This window comes from Moschus berezovskii, chromosome 4, assembly GCF_049115385.1.
Source record: "Moschus berezovskii isolate FMDL1 chromosome 4, NW_MosBer_1.0, whole genome shotgun sequence".
NCBI classification, from domain to species: Eukaryota; Metazoa; Chordata; class Mammalia; order Artiodactyla; family Moschidae; genus Moschus; species Moschus berezovskii.
The window spans coordinates 36,683,882-36,700,568 of NC_142463.1; the positions used below are offsets into that span (position 1 = coordinate 36,683,882).

At 44.2% G+C, this 16,687-nt stretch overlaps 1 non-coding gene across 1 annotated transcript; it reads right to left on the reverse strand.

Moving 5' to 3' along the window:
• Positions 1-530: 530 nt before the first annotated feature.
• LOC129540954 (uncharacterized) lies at positions 531-15,050 on the reverse strand. Its single transcript, XR_016037188.1, has 3 exons — positions 12,374-15,050; positions 10,554-10,727; positions 531-1,391 (listed from the first exon to the last, which is right to left on the reverse strand). It is a non-coding gene; the product is annotated as an uncharacterized LOC129540954 (transcript).
• Between the last annotated feature and the right edge of the window lie 1,637 nt (positions 15,051-16,687).

Sequence of the window (16,687 nt, forward strand, 5' to 3'; positions counted from 1 at the left end):
AATGGATTTGAAATAAGACAAAGTGTACTGAGTGTATGGTACCCATGCAAGGACCTTTCCTGTTTGTGAAGCACTAAATCAAATCCAGTTTTTATTTGATTTTCAGGACATCTAATGATATTGGCCTAGCAGATTTGTTAGCTTCATTTTACAGACATAAAGTCAGACATAAAAATTACTTGTGATGCACAGAGTAGAAAGATTTAAGTTAAATAATTATTAGTGACAGAGCCTGGACTGGCTCTGAACCCAGGTCTGGGCTCTTCCTATGACATCTTTGCAGTGTTCCAGGATGAATACTGCTAGCATGTTCAACTCTGAACCATAGGTGGTAAAACAGACTAAACTGGTTAAAAAAAAAAAAGTGCTTTCTCATTCTCTCTTCTAATCACCACACTGAATTTGTGTAACAAGTTTAAACATAAAAGAATAGAGAGAGATTCTAAGTGTCTCAAGTTTAGACAAATGTAAAATTAGTCAGTGACTAAGTTACAACTAGAATCTAAGACTCCTTGATTACCACTCCCCCTTTTGCCTTCTCTCTGGCCCTAAAAAAATGACAGTCATAACATCCTTGGATAGTAAGAATAAAAGAAACTTTACATGGCATACATTTCCACCCACACAAATAGCTTTTCCTTATACACCTCTAATGAAAACATACCACTTCCCACACTGAAATGCAGGTCATTCGATATTACCTACTGTTGGTCTTTGTGTCATAAACAAACAGAACTATGATTCCCTGGTATGTCCACTCATTGGTTCTGCACTGGTTCGATTTTATTCTGTTTTCCTGGATACCTGACAGATGCCAAGCACCTCATAGATAGGCACTATTGTTACATTCATTTTGCAAACAAAGAAACTGGGCCTTTGAGAGGTTAGAAAACTTGTTCAATGTCATATCTGGGAATAGACAAGATAGGCTCTGCTGTTCTTAAATATCAGTACAGTGCTGTTTGTGGCTGGCACTTAAAAGACACACAAGTGAAAATGCAAGTTTTCCTCCAGACAGAGCAGACAGGACCTGTTTTGCACACATGGTTCCCTCTACACCATTCTCCTGTTTGACAAATCTGTAAATGTTCAGGAGCTCTCAATCCAACATACGAGGTTAATTAATAATATGTAAAAGTTTATAGTTTATACAGTATAATCTCATAAACATTTATTAGTATGCTAATAGAGAATAATGGCCATGTGAGCATAAAATGAGATGGGGGCTGAAGTGATGGAGCAAAAGAGCTGTCAGAAATTCCGTGGTATCGTTTTCTCCAGCACGGGTATTACAGAGGTGATCTCCCGACAGATTCATTTTCCTGGTTGCCCCTCTGGAAAAGATGCTGGACTTGGGTTCTGTTGATCTGGGTTCTAGTCCCGAATCTGTCCTTAAAAAAGGAAAGGGAATTGACCTTTATTGAAACCTACTCTTTGCCAGTGTTCTACTAGGCATTTCCCCAGTGATTTCTCCAACTGTTCCACCTGGGTGAGCTCAAGAAATTACCTGGCACATTACAAATATTCAAACATATTTATTCAGTTATGCTGAGTTGAAATCACTCCCCTTCTCTAGGCTGTTTTCTCGCTCTGTCTCTAAGACTCCAAGAAAGTCTTCTACCATCTCTCCCAAATACATTAGGCAAGTGACAAAATTTAAATCATTCCACTTTTTTGAAATCTAATACAGGCTGGTTTAATGCAAGAGACAGGACAGCTAGGGTCTTGTCAACCACTGCCCTCATTGGCCACAGGGAAGTCACGTGATACAATGTACTACAGTCAGTTTCCTCATAGAAAGTAGAGATAAAGATGTCAAGACAGAAGAAAGTCATGAACTATGTGGAAGTGCATTTGTCTCTCTGCACAACAATTGACTGAGTCCCAATTATAAGCAAGCTCTCAGGCTGGGACGTTGGGGACAAAAACATCACTAAGACCAGATTTCTATATAAGATGTTCACCATGTACATGTGGTAGAGATGGAAGGGTGTGAAGTAACCCTTAAACAAATAAAGTTATAGATAAATTTCTGTAGAAAATACAATTCATTTTATTTGGATGGGATTTTTTTAGAGAACAGTTCATTACAGAGAAGGATTATATTTTTAATTTAGCCATGGAAGACGAGCAGACCATTTTGCAATGTGACTATTTTTTTTAATCTCACCTTATGATTTCAATGCATTTAGAGGTTATCTATTTTAACTACCATACAGTATTTCATTTTACGAAACCACAGCATATTTTGATTTACTGAGGGACAATTAAGTTGTTACCATTTTGCACTATTAGGTTGACTGTCCCAATCCATGCCTCAACCACATTGGAGCTCTTTCCCTACCATAGACAATTACACGTCGAATGACTGGAATGTGTTACTTACCAAGTATTGCCTAATGGCTCCTCAGTGGATATGGGCAGATTAATACAATTATGCAAAATATAAAATCACATAAACAGTGTTATGTATTATTTGTGGATACAATTAAATATAATAAAATTGCATTGGAAATGATTACATACCAGCTTCACCACCGTGCTTACCTCCAGGGTAAGGTCAAGGAAAAAGAAAAGGACTTGTGCAAATGCCAACCTCCCTGGGTTTCTGGTAAAGACTTTCTGTACTTTTCTGGATGGAAATCTGAACTAGTTCATAATTAATCCTATTTAAATTAGAAGACTCACATCAAAGTGAGAAATGGGGAGTAGTAGGCTTTCCAGACTGAGGAAATGACGCCCCCGGGAGCAAAGAATAATGTAAGCATAGCCGGTCCCAGGAGTGGTCCCAGGTGTAGCACAAACATCACTGTGACTGGCGTGAAAGATGCTGCGCTGGGAAAGAGAACGTGACAGGTCAGTGGGATTCAGCCACTCCAAGGTGTCTGGACTGTGTTCGGAAATCAATAGAGAACCACTGAAGCCATTTGCGCCCCGTCAGCCTGCGTGCTTCTAGCGGGTCTCTGGCATTATCTGGACAGCACCAAGGTCGCACACCACCCACCCCTCTGCCCCTCCCCGCCGCACGCATCTTCTGACCTCTCGCGAGATGCTGCGGTCGGAGCTAGAGAGCCAGGCGCTTCGGAGCCGGCGGGGCCCCCTCCGTGGCAGCCTTCAGAGATGAGTCAGCTCAGGGCTGCTAACGTGGAAAATGCACATTGTCTCATGCACAGGTGTGAGAATTGGAGGAGCTCTGAGCCAGAGCCGTCCGAAGCTCGATGAGAGTTCAAACAATCCCCAGAGCCGGCGAGAAGAAAATTGTCTCATAAAATTTCCCATTGATTTTAGTTGGATCCTTATATTTAAATTCCCGTGGGGCCAGATTGCTTTTAGCATGATTAATACCCTTGCTTTCCGTGATGCTCCTTCTTGCTCACTCTCTCCCTCTTCCCTGTAACACACATATACAGACACACTGCATACTCACAGCCTCTGACACACTCAGCCCTCTTCTCCAATGAGGACGTGAACACACAGAGACCCAGCGTCTCTGCCTGAGTGCTTCTCACACTCCTGCTGCTGCTGCTGCTGCTGCTAAGTCACTTCAGTCGTGTCCGACTCTGTGTGACCCCATAGACGGAAGCCCACCAGGCTCCCCCGTCCCTGGGATTCTCCAGGCAAGAACACCGGAGTGGGTTGCCATTTCCTTCTCCAATGTGTGAAAGTGAAAAGTGAAAGTGAAGTCGCTCAGTCCTGTCCGACCCTCAGCGAACCCACGGACTGCAGCCTACCAGGGGGTTAAATGTTTCTCTTGTCAGGAAACTTCGAGTCGGTTTTCTTTTGTAATGTATTTTTCACACTTATCTCAAATCTGGCTAGGCTTTGCCTTATGACCAAAATTTTCCCTTGAAAACACCCCAGCTTTTCTTAACCCAGAGCACAGGCCTGCATCAATCATGGAGCCGATGACTGGTGGGTCAGCTCCACGAACCAAAACAAGCCACTCAGCTGCTTGTACTCAGCCCCACCAGGGCTCTCTAGGGTTCACAAGGGAGAGAAGACATCTTGCACCCCCACAACCGGGTGGAAACCTGGGGGCCTGAGGCAGGAGAGGGCTTCTCAGACTTATAAAGGATCCCACACGGTGCCCAGGGAAATGCTGGGAACCAGGAGGGGCAGGGTAACCTGGCACACCCTGCAGCTGGGAGCAAACTCCAAATGAACTTACAGGCAGAAAATGGTCCCTGAGGATCCAGTTTCCCAGCAGACATCAACCTTTGGGACTTATTTTGGGGGGAAATTAGTACGTGTAATAAGAAGGGAAAACATCCATAATCATTCTCTTTCAAAGGCGCCCAGCTTAGCACAGACGTTAGCTCACGTTTACTACCATGCGGGAAATCCACTTCTCAGTCAAGGCGCCCTCTCTGCCAGATAACGCATGCTGCTGCTCCTCAAGCCTTCTCCCACCCGCAAGGCTCCCCATCCTCTCTTCCAATTCTTAGTCTTTACCTGAACCTACCAAAAGAAGACAGATTCCAGGGGGTAAGAAAGTACTGTGGAGAAGGCCACACTGTCCAGAAATGAGACAGGATCCCTTGAGCAGTAGAAACCAAAGACCAAGAAGAAGAGTTGGCAAGAGTTGACTTAACGGAATCATGTAGAGGAGTGGGGCTCCATCCATCCCATGGTGCTTTGGGAGATGTGAGCCCAAGCTCCATCAGGCCTTCACCTACCACTGGGATGGCCGTGGCCTCTCTACTCCAGCATTCCTATAGCCCATTCCAAAACCTGTGTCCTTACTGACCTTTCCTACAGAGATCCTTTCTCCCCAGATGGGGTGGACAGAATTTGAAAGCCCAAACTTTTCTTCCATCATCCCCACAGCTCCAAGCACAGTTCCCAGCACATGGTAAATGACCAGTAAATTATTTCATGGGTTGAAGTGCTTTGGAAATGAGGTGCAAACAAAAAGATGGTCCTGGGATGTTTACTCTGTCTGGAAGAGTCTGATAAAGCATACAGTCCAGAGTTGGGTTGTGTCAACGAGCTAATCCCCCATCGCAGTAGCTCAGATCCAAACATGGTGACCCAGGGTGGACCTTCTCTTGCATCAGTGATGCCCCTGAGAATGCCAAGGAACATCTGAGGGTTTGCACTATCTCTTTTGCAAAGCAGAGTGGTTAAGAGCAGGGATAATGGGCATCAGGCTGCTTTGGGTTCAAATTCCAGCTTTACCTCCTACCAATTGAGTAACCTTGGGGCTCACCTATCTCATTGCTAAAATGGAGTTATGAAGAGTTTGTACCTCATAGGGTTGATGTGAAATTAGGTGCCTTGTTACATTTAAATCTGTAAATAAATATGTGGGTATTCATATATATTCATATGTATGTGAATATGATATATATATGAATAGTGGCTGGCATAACCTGACAATAAATATCTACCATATGCCAGGCACTGCTCTAATTGCTCAAAATACAGCAAGGAATAAAAACAACAGACAAAAAGATCCATGTCCTCATGAAGCTAATAGTCTATTGAGGACATCACCCTAAAGCAATATCAGTGACCCTCATAATTAGTTTTTTATGATTATTTCTATAGCATCACCCTTTGTCCCCTACTGGCCTGTATCTCCAGACTTGGCAAAGTTCCAGGCACACAATGGTTATTCAGTAACCAGCTTTCGAATAGACAATGACTAGATTAATCCATAATTAGAATATTGCCATAGTTGTGTTAGTTTCAAAATTATATTAGGCAACAAGTACTGCACTTTCTTGGAGCAGCTGTGAAGAGATATCCCACGCCCAAGGTAAGAGAAACCCAAATAAGATGGTAGGTATTGCGAGGGGGCATCAGAGGGCAGACACAATGAAATCATAATCACAGGAAACTAGCTGACCTGATCACATGGACCACAGCCGAATGTGGTCCACTGGAGAAGGGAATGGCAAACCACTTCAGTATACTTGCCTTGAGAACCCCATGAACAGTATCAAAGGGCAAAATGATAGGATACCGAATGAGGAATTCCCCAGGTCGGTAGGTGCCCAGGATGCTACTGGAGCTCAGTGGAGAAATAACTCTAGAAGGAACGAAGGGATGGAACAAAAGCAAAATCAATACCCAGTTGTGGATGTGACCGGTGATAGAAGCAAGGTCTGTAAAGAGCAATATTGCATAGGAACCTGGAATGTTAGGTCCATGAATCAAGGCAAATTGGAAGTGGTCAAACAGGAGATGGCAAGAGTGAACATAGACATTCTAGGAATCAGTGAATTAAAATGGACTGGAATGGGTGAATTTAACTCAGGTGACCATTATATCTACTACTGTGGGCAGGAATCCCTTAGAAGAAATGGAGTAGCCATCATGGTCAACAAAAGAGTCCGAAATGCAGTACTTGGATGCACTCTTAAAAATGCCAGAATGATTTCTATTTGTTTCCAAGGCAAACCATTCAATATTACAGTAATCCAGGCCTATGCCCCAACCAGTAACGCTGAAGAAGCCGAAGTTGAACGGTTCAATGAAGACCTACAAGACCTTTTAGAACTAACACCCAAAAAAGATGTCCTTTTCATTATAGAGGACTGGAATGCAAAAGTAGGAAGTCAAGAAACACCTGGAGTAACAGGCAAATTTGGTCTTGGAGCACAGAATGAAGCAGGGCAAAGGCTAATAGAGTTTTGTCAAGAGAACGCACTGGTCATAGCAAACACCCTCTTCCAACAACACAAGAGAAGACTCTACACATGGACATCACCAGATGGTCAACACCGAAATCAGATTGATTATATTCTTTGCAGCCAAAGATGGAGAAGCTGTATACAGTTAGCAAAAACAAGACCAGGAGCTGACTGTGGCTCAGATCATGAACTCCTTATTGCCAAATTCAGACTTAAATTGAAGAAAGTAGGGAAAACCACTAGACCATTCAGATATGACCTAAATCAAATCCCTTATGATTATACAGTGGAAGTGAGAAATTTAAGGGACTAGATCTGATAGATAGAGTGACTGATGAACTCTGGACGGAGGTTCGTGACATTGTACAGGAGACAGGGACCAAGAAAATCCCCATGGAAAAGAAATGCAAAAAAGCAAAATGGCTGTCTGAGGAGGCCTTACAAATAGCTGTGAAAAGAAGAGAAGTGAAAACCAAAGGAGAAAGGGAAAGATATAAGCACCTGAATGCAGAGTTCCAAAGAATAGCAAGGAGAGATAAGAAAGCCTTCCTCAGTGATCAATGCAAAGAGGAAAACAACAGAATAGGAAAAACAAGAAATCTCTTCAAGAAGAATAGAGATTCCAAGGGAACATTTCATGCAAAGATGGGCTCGATAAAGGACAGAAATGGTATGGACCTAACAGAAGCAGAAGATATTAAGAAGAGGTGGCAAGAATACACAGAAGAACTGTACAAAAAAGATCTTCACGACCAAGATAGTCACGATAACGTGATCACTGACCTAGAGCCAGACATCTTGGAATGTGAAGTCAAGTGGGCCTTAGAAAGCATCACTACGAACAAAGCTAGTGGAGGTGATGGAATTCCAGTTGAGCTATTTCAAATCTTGAAAGATGATGCTGTGAAAGTGCTGCACTCAATATGCCAGCAAATTTGGAAAACTCAGCAGTGGCCACAGGACTGGAAAAGGTCAGTCTTCATTCCAATCCCAAAGAAAGGCAATGCCAAAGAATGCTCAAACTACCGCACGATTGCACTCATCTCACATGCTAGTAAAGTCATGCTCAAAATTCTCCAAGCCAGGCTTCAGCAATAGGTGAACCATGAAATTCCAGATGTTCAAGCAGATTTTAGAAAAGGCAGAGGCACCAGAGATCAAATTGCCAACATCCGCTGGATCATGGAGAAAGCAAGAGAGTTCCAGAAAAACATCTATTTCTGCTTCATTGACTATGCCAAAGCCTTTGACTGTGTGGATCACAATAAACTGTGGAAAATTCTGAAAGAGATGGGAATCCCAGACCACCTGACCTGCCTCTTGAGAAACCTGTATGCAGGTCAGGAAGCAACAGTCAGAACTGGACATGGAACAACAGACTGCTTCCAAATAGGAAAAGGAGTACATCAAGGTTGTATATTGTCACCCTGCTTCTTTAACTTATATGCAGAGTACATCATGAGGAACGCTGGGCTGGAGGAAGGACAAGGTGGAATCAAGATCTGGGAGAAATATCAATAACCTCAGATATGCAGATGACACTACCCTTATGGCAGAAAGTGAAGAAGAACTCAAAAGTCTCTTGATGAAAGTGAAAGAGGAGAGTGAAAAGGTTGGCTTGAAGCTCAACATTCAGAAAACAAAGATCATGGCATCTGGTCCCATCACTTCATGGGAAAGAGATGGGGAAACAGTGGAAACAGTGTCAGACTCTTTTGGGGGGCTCCAAAATCACTGCAGATGCTGATTGCAGCCATGAAATTAAAAGATGCTTACTCCTTGGAAGGAAAGTTATGACCAACATAGATAGTATATTAAAAAGCAGAGACATTACTTTGCCAACCAAGATCCGTCTAGTCAAGGCTATGGTTTTTCCCGTGGTTATGTTCGGATGTGAGAGTTGGACTGTGAATAAAGCTGATCACCGAAGAATTGATGCTTTTGAACTGTGGTGCTGGGGAAGACTCTTGAGAGTCCCTTGGACTGCAAGGAGATCCAACCAGTCCATTCTAGGAGATCAATCCTGGGTGTTCATTGGAGGGACTGAGGCTAAAGCTGAAACTCCAATACTTTGGCCACCTCATGCAACGAGTTGACTCACTGGAAAAGACTCTGATGCTGGGAAAGGTTGGGGGCGGGAGGAGAAGGGGACGACAGAGAATGAGATGGCTGGATGGCATCACCAACTCTGTGGACATGAGTTTGAGTGAACTCCGGGAGTTGGTGATGGACAGGGAGGCCTGGCGTGCTGTGATTCATGGGGTCACGGAGAGTCAGACACGACTGAGCGACTGAACTGAACTGAACTGAACTGAGCCTTGGTCTAAGGATTTAAACTAACTGAGGACTCAGGCCTCACAGCAAACCTACACAGCCAGGAGTATTATTATCCCTATTATACAGATGAGAAAACTGAGACAGACATAAACTAGAAACATTGCTCAAGACCACCTAGCCAGAGCTCACACTCATCTGCTCAGGCCATCCTGCTTCTCAGGAGAACAGAATAGGCCAGGTTTTTTAAATTCACAGTAGACAGTCTTCCTGTGACTAGGAGGAAACCAGCCAGCACTTGGACAATTGTAGCCATTTAACTCACCTGCCTGGCCTTGGTCCTACCCCACCTGCACAAAGCAGCCAGAGATGACCACCCTAAGGGACAGAACTGATCTAGTCACCTGGTCATGTCCGTGCTTGAACACCCATCACCACTACCATCCCTGTGAGTCTTCGTTGTCTTTAAAGTGTTTTTCAGATTCTTATAAAAAATATTTATTTGTTTGGTTGGTTGGTTGTGCCAGGTGTTAGTTGTAGGACTTGAGGTCTTTAGTTGCAGCATGCAAACTCTTAGTTGTGGGATGTGGGACCTAGCTCACGGACCAGGGATCTAACCCAGACCCCCTGCACTGGGAACTTGGAGTCTTAGCCACTGGACCACCAGAGAAGTCCCTAGATATTTTTTTACCTTTATCCACAGTAAGAAATACATTTCACATGATAACTCAGTACATGTGCTGTGTGCTCAGGCACATAGTCGTGACTCTTTGTGACCCCATGGGCTATAGCCCACCAGGCTCCTCTGTCCATGGGATTCTCCAGGGAAGAATAGTAGGTTGCCAGTTCCTTTTCCAGGGGATCTTCCAGACCCAGGGATCAAACTGGCATCTCTTGTGTCTCCTGCATTGGCAGGTGAATTCTTTACCCCTAGTGCCACCTGGGAAACCCTAACCCAGCCCTACCCCAATGTACAAATGAAATCAAAGCTTCTCTAAACAGTACCTGACCCTCTTTTGACCATTTATCTTAGGCTGGGTATTTTCATTTTCTCTTTCAGACCCCCTCTGCCCTCTCCACCCTGCCTTGCTCTGGCTTCAAAACCCTATCTCAACAACTTAGTGGTATGTGACCTTGGGCAAGTTATTTAACCTCTCGAAGCTTCAGTTTTCTTCCTTGGTAAAAAAAAAAAAATGGGGATAATAATAATAACACCCAGCATAGAAGGCAAAATGAAATGGTACATAAATTCTTAGAGTATGCCGGAATATAGCCACACTCAGAGAAATGTTAGCAAGGGCTATAATTATTTTGAGTAGACACAACCATAAATGTGCAGTAATTTTCACGAATTTGCTTTAGTGCCTTGCTCTGATTTAGCAAAGAGGCCTCAGACACAGGCTGTGTGTCCACAGTCTTGGAGCCACATGATCAAAATGACCGTTTTAGAACAAAAGCCACCACCGTGTTGTTTGAGGCTGTTTTTAAAACAGATTCAGATCGATTGCCCTACAGATCTCAGTGGTCCCCAGCTGCTTATTGGAAAATGACTTCTCAACTGAAGAGCAGTTTCTTCTCTGGCAGTGTCTCACTGTGTCCACAGTCAGAAATCTAAGCCAGTGATAATCCTAACAGACTCACCTGATGACGTGTTTCAGGGTCCTGGGGAGCGAGGCACCCGTAACATGGGTCTCCCGTGTGAGACGTGCGTCTGCAGGAGCACAGGCAAGGGCTTTTATTCTTCAGAACTTGGGTTTATTCCCCAAAGGCAGACACCCAGGTTAACAGCCAAGTTCCAAAAGGTGCCAAAGCAGACTATTAGGAAAAAAGAAAAATCCCAGGTTACAAGTCACTTGGAAGGCAGTTTAATTATAAAATGTGTGAAGCTGAGTTTTAAATGTGAAGGTTCATATGGGCTGTTTCCTAGGACTCTTTGAAAAGTGTTAACTAGTTATCGTTACATGAAATTTATGAATGTACACACCCCAGGGCTGTATGTTATTTCCTAGGCCCTTCAAAAATTTGCAGTAACAAGGAGCTGGTATTCACTATTTAGACATTCCAATGCCGGCATCAAATTCAAGGCAAAGACCCTGAATGCAAACATTTATATCAATAGTCTGATCACCAAAAAACTCTTCTAACTTTGGACAGTGCTTAGCATCCTTAAATAATATTTACAGCCACCGTCTTACCAGACCAACAATGTGAACTTTCTTCCTATCTACCCAGCACACACACAAACACAATTCCATTTTGAAAAGATAATTTTTGCTGATAGAAACTGCCTGGCCCAAGATGCATTGGTGCAGAAGATTAGCCACCAAGTGTCCTGAAAAACTCCACCCCAACCGAAAACCAACTCCCTCCAGTCACAGTGGTGAGGATGGGATTACAGCCCTTACTGTCACTCACCCTCTCACCACCTGCCACCCTGTGAGATCAAGGGAAAGGGCCAGGAAACTTTGGCAGATGGTACCAGAGCCCACCTTTCTGTAAACCCACATTTGAGTTTTCATCCCACAAATAGGCTGGGGGCAGGGCAGCACAGCGGGGGGTGGGGGTAGGGGGAGAGAGTGTGGGCATCAAAGATGAATAGATATTGGTCCCGACCCTCAACCTGGTCACCAAGCAATAAGGGACAAATTGGGGCTCCTCCAGGGGAGAAGCCCTACTTTGTTGTTGTTTTGTGTGTTGTTTAGTCACTAAGTCACGCCCGACTCTGCGACCCCAGGGACTGCAGCGCGCCAGGCTTTCCTGTCTTTCACTGTCTCCCACAGTTTGTTCAAATTCGTGTCCATTGAGTTAGTGATGGCATCCAACTGTCTCATCCTCTGTCACCCTCTTCTCCTCCTGCCCTCAGTCTTTCCCAGCATCAGGGTCTTTTCCACATCAGATGGCCAAAGTATTGGAGCTTCAGTTTCAGCATCATCACTTTTAATGAATATTTCGAAGTTGATTTCTTTTAGGATTTGTAGCTCTTGCCAATTTCCAGCATGTAAATACTCCCATTATGACCAATTTCAAGCTGCCAACATGACATCCCAGAACAGAAAGTTGGGCAAAGATGCCCAGTGGCACCCCAGTACATGGTACCTCCACCATACAGGTACAAAACTTCAAGACTATAGATCTTAAAAATGTGAGCGGTGTAGTTTCTCAGATTTCTGTGGCACATGGTAAAATGTAGTAAAATAATTTGGAAGCAATGAATTTTGAGTACTTATTAACTCTAAGTGTCGTATATCTGATTACAAATTGAGATGATTTAAGTTTTAAAGGTAGTTATGTTTAACAACCAGTGCACAAAATTCCTGCAACCTTTAACAACTGGCTTTTATAGGTGGTGGTACTCTACTCTAGCCCATTGCTGGATGGACCTCACTTGGACAGAGGGTTGACCAGGGCGCCTCAGGGCCAGGGCAGGGATTCAAGAGGCCAGATGTGAGCAGAGAACTTACCTGAAGCCATCTGAAGTGCAAGAGCTAGGGGTGCAGTCCAAGCCAAATTTTACAGAGAGCTGAAAACCAGACACAGGGGAGACTCTAACAGCAGACCCAAAGAGCCAGAGGCCAACTCCACAAAGAAGGTGCAGAGCAGAGTTGACTTGGGGCCAAAACTCTGTGGGACAGAGAACAAAGAGAATGATTCGGGAACAAGTGAGGAGGTTTTTGGAATGCAAAAGGAACTCTGAGAGATGGTGCGGCTCACATTTATTAATGAATGCTCTTGATCGTCATTCATGAGCACTTCATAACCATTATGGGTCCCTTCACACAGACAAGGTGCTGGTGTAAGTGCTTTGCATGCTTAATCTCACTTCTGATAGTCCCATTTCACAGATGAGACAGACAGCCCAACTCCAGAGTCTGTGGTGGCCCCTCCAATGCTCTGCAGCTGCACAGGTGTGCTAGGCGTCTTTAAAATGTTCTACAGAAAAAGAAACCATGTGAAGAAACACTAAAAGTAGAACAAATATGTGTTTTCCAGCCTGTGTTCAAATGGGTGGTGGTGGTTTAGTCACTAAGTCGAGTCCAACTGTTTGCAGACTGTAGCATCCCAGGCTCCTCTGTCCACCAGATTTCCCAGGCAAGAATACTGGAATAGGTTGCCATTTCCTTCTCCAGGGGATCTTCCCGATCCAGAGATCGAACCCATATCTCCTGCATTGCAGGCAGATTTTTTTACTGCTGAGCCCCCAGGGAAGCCCCTTGTGTTCAAATAGTTGGTTCAATATAATATCTGCATTCGGAGGTATCACCACACATTACCTATGGGTGAGGAGGAGGGTTAAATTAAGCAGTGGTTGATCTTGCCTTTTGGTGAACCAGATGTACTGTGAGTACTCTGCAGGCAGGGGGGTCAAATATAGTTCCTGCCCTCCTGAAGCTCCAGTCTTTACTCCTTCACTCACATGTTCAGCTCCTTGGATTTGACACCATTAGCAGTCCTTGCTTCCTGAATTTCCTTTCTCCAAACATGACAACTTTGGTTCCTCTTGCTCCAAGGCCCAGTGTATACGAGTCAGCTCACCTTGCAGCCTGGGCCCACTTTGCAGCCCAGCCTGGGAAGAACTTGGGTCCTTGTCCCAGAGGGGAAATTCTAGTCTGTGAGCATCTTGAGACTGTACAGATTTTTTCCAGAGGACCTAGCAAAATGCCCGGGACCATAAATAGGTGCTGAACTAAATACAAGGCTGTTGGAGCAGAGGGAAGACATTACCACGATGCCTTCTCATTTGATGAGTCATTGCATGGGACATGGGCCAATGGCCCCTCTTCCCTTAGGAAGTGGCCTTCTAACTAGAATGGCACAGTACTGCACATTCCCCACCGGGAACCGCAGAGGCCTCACAAGTGTCTCAGTCTGGCTTGAAGCATTACACTGAGTCTCAAGCATTTCACTGAGTCTCTGCTTTTGTCTTTGACTGATGCGGGCACGTGAGAAAGAGCTATCAGGAAGGGCCAGGATCCCACACGTAGGGCTTCAGGGAAGTTCACGATCGGGTCTCACCCACCGACCTTGGAAAGTCTCCATGAATTCATTTTCCTCTCACCCTCAATGATGCTCCATTGGCAAACCCAGATGAGGGAAGAGGTCTGTTTTCAATTAGGGCTGCTCAAAAATGTGTTTTTAAATAGCCTGTAAAAATAATCCGATAGAGGCCGTAGAGGTGGGAGCTGTTGTCATCATCCTGTTTGGAAAACGTCACTCAGAATACACCCCAGAGCCAAGGAGGGGGGTTGTGACGCCTTCAGAAATTTAATTTGTGAAAGGAACCTGCCGGATTAGTTGTGCCCCTTTGTGCCAGCTTTAATGTGTCCTCCACCAGGGAAATCCGAGGCTTTGGATGATTAGCCAGGTTGGATCACGTTACCCTGTTTGGCTCTGCAGAAATCACACTTTTCATTTTGCCTTTAATCCTAGAGGTCACCGGGAAGGTTAGCCCCCAACACAAATGATACTTTGTGGTCTTACTTTCAGACAATTATCAACTCATAAATCTTGGTCAGACGGTAATGAGAGTGTGAGAAATAATTGAATTCGGTCCAGATGAGTGGGACGGGAGGGAGGAGAGGACTGAGTGGAGGTGAAAGACAGAAGGAGGGGGTCCAGCACCCGGCAGCCAGAAAGTCTCTGTTGACTCCTGTTTGTCTTTGTTGAATCACTGCATTTGGAGGCTTGGAGGGATATGAGTGAGGACATTAAAGATGGTGATGGTCCAGTGGGAGCTCAGAAAATAGAGAATAAAATCTAAATAAGATCGCTACTGTCTTTAAAGGTAGCCAGTAAGAGAGAAGATGGAAAAGGAACTAGGAACTAGGGAGCTGAGAGCCCCAGTTCAGCAAATATCCATGCTGTGTGACCCAGGGAGAACCATTTGACTTCTCGGTGTTGGAAATGGGGCTTCCAGCCCCTCTAACATCGCAAGAATGTCATAAGGATCACATGAGACAACACATTGAAACATGTTTAAACCCTCAGTAGAGGCCATATTCTTAAGGCAAGTTAAAACAGTTTAGTCAACAGTGATTTGGAGACAATCCTGTGGACTCTACATTCCAAGAATGTCTAGAACTGACCTACTTTTCACCAGTTCCTCTGTTCCCATCTGGATCCAACCCAGCACCTTCTTTTCCCTGGATTATTAGAAAAGTCCTCAATAGTCTTTCTCTCCATGAGTTCCCCTTCTCCAAAATTCATTCTTTATTCATCATCTAGTCTTGATTCTTTGAAATAGGTCATGTTACTCTTCTGATCAAAACCCTCCAGTGGTCCTTCATTCCACATGGGTGCCTTGGTGGTGAAGGAGAGGAACCTTTGCACCATGGTGCCTTCCTAACCAGCCTGGCTTCCACCACTGTAAATCTGCTGCAAATACCTACAAAGCTGGCAGCACCCATAAAAGAAAGGGAAAGAATCAAATTTGGCTTGAAATAACCAGTATTTTTGTTTTCAACACCAAGCATTGCCAGTAATTAACTAGAATATAAAGGTTGCTGAGTTATTTAACAAGATTATATCTATATAAAGCACCTGACACAAGGAGAATGCTCAATAAACCTGTAGTGATTCTATTATTCTGAATGAGGACAGGGTCATAGATTCAAGTTACATGGGCCACCAGGGTCTATACCGTTCCAGGGACTTGGCCCATAAGCTTCACTCAGCTGGTGATGGGAGTTAGAATCATACGGTGGGGAGAACTAGGAGCATACATAGCCTGATTTGACCTTTGCCACTAACCTAGTCTATGACCTTAGCCTGTGACCTCATTGCTGTGTCTCAGAGTTTCCCATATGTTAAATGACAGTTTAAAAAACTCCACATGTGTTTGTATGCTCACTGTTCCCCTGAAACTATCACAATATTGTTGATGGGCTGTGAAAGTGTTAGTCACTCAGTCGTGTCTGACTCTTTGTGACTCCATGGACTAGAGCCCACCAGGCTCCTCTGTCCATGGGATTCTTCAGGCAAGAATACTGGACTGGGTTGCCATTTCTTTCTCCAGGTATGTTCCCAACGCAGGGATCAAACCCAGGTCTCCTGCATTGCAGGAAGATTCTTTACCATCCGAGTTAATTGGCTATACCCCAATATAAAATTAAAAGTTTTTTTAAAAATTAAACTGAATGCAAACAGTAAAATAAATAACTTTTTCACCTACCTCCTAAAATTGTGAGAATCAAGTGACATCAAGTATCTGAATTGACTTTGCAAGGTTGATATAACTTATTAACTACAAATGAAATATCACCTTGGTGGAAAAGGGACCCTTACAGAATGATGGCTAACATTTTGTAGAGCTCTGCTCTGTGTCCAACACTGTTTCAGGGCTTTCCCAGGAATTAACTTGTCTAATCCCTACAACAATCTTTTCAAGCCTGAATTATTATTATAATTTTTTCAGTTTTTCAAATTCAGAACTGAGTACAAGGAGGTTAAGTAATTTCCCAAGGTCATGTGACCGGTAAGAGGTAGAAAGTTTCCCTGGCTCCAGAGCTGGTGCTCTCCACCTCTAGCTGTGTTCAGCGCATCCCCATTTTGCAGATGAGAAGACTCACGAGACCACACAGTTAACACAGCAGGAGGCAAGTGACATGTGGCAGGAGAGCAGCATGCGCCAGGCCGGTCCTCATGCTTCCCATGCGCTCTCTTACTACTCATGGCAATCCCGTGGGGCAGGAACCATACCCACGTTACTGTTGGGGAAACGCAAAGCATTTAATTAACACAATTAACTTGCCTAAAGTCACCAGCTTAGTAAATCATAA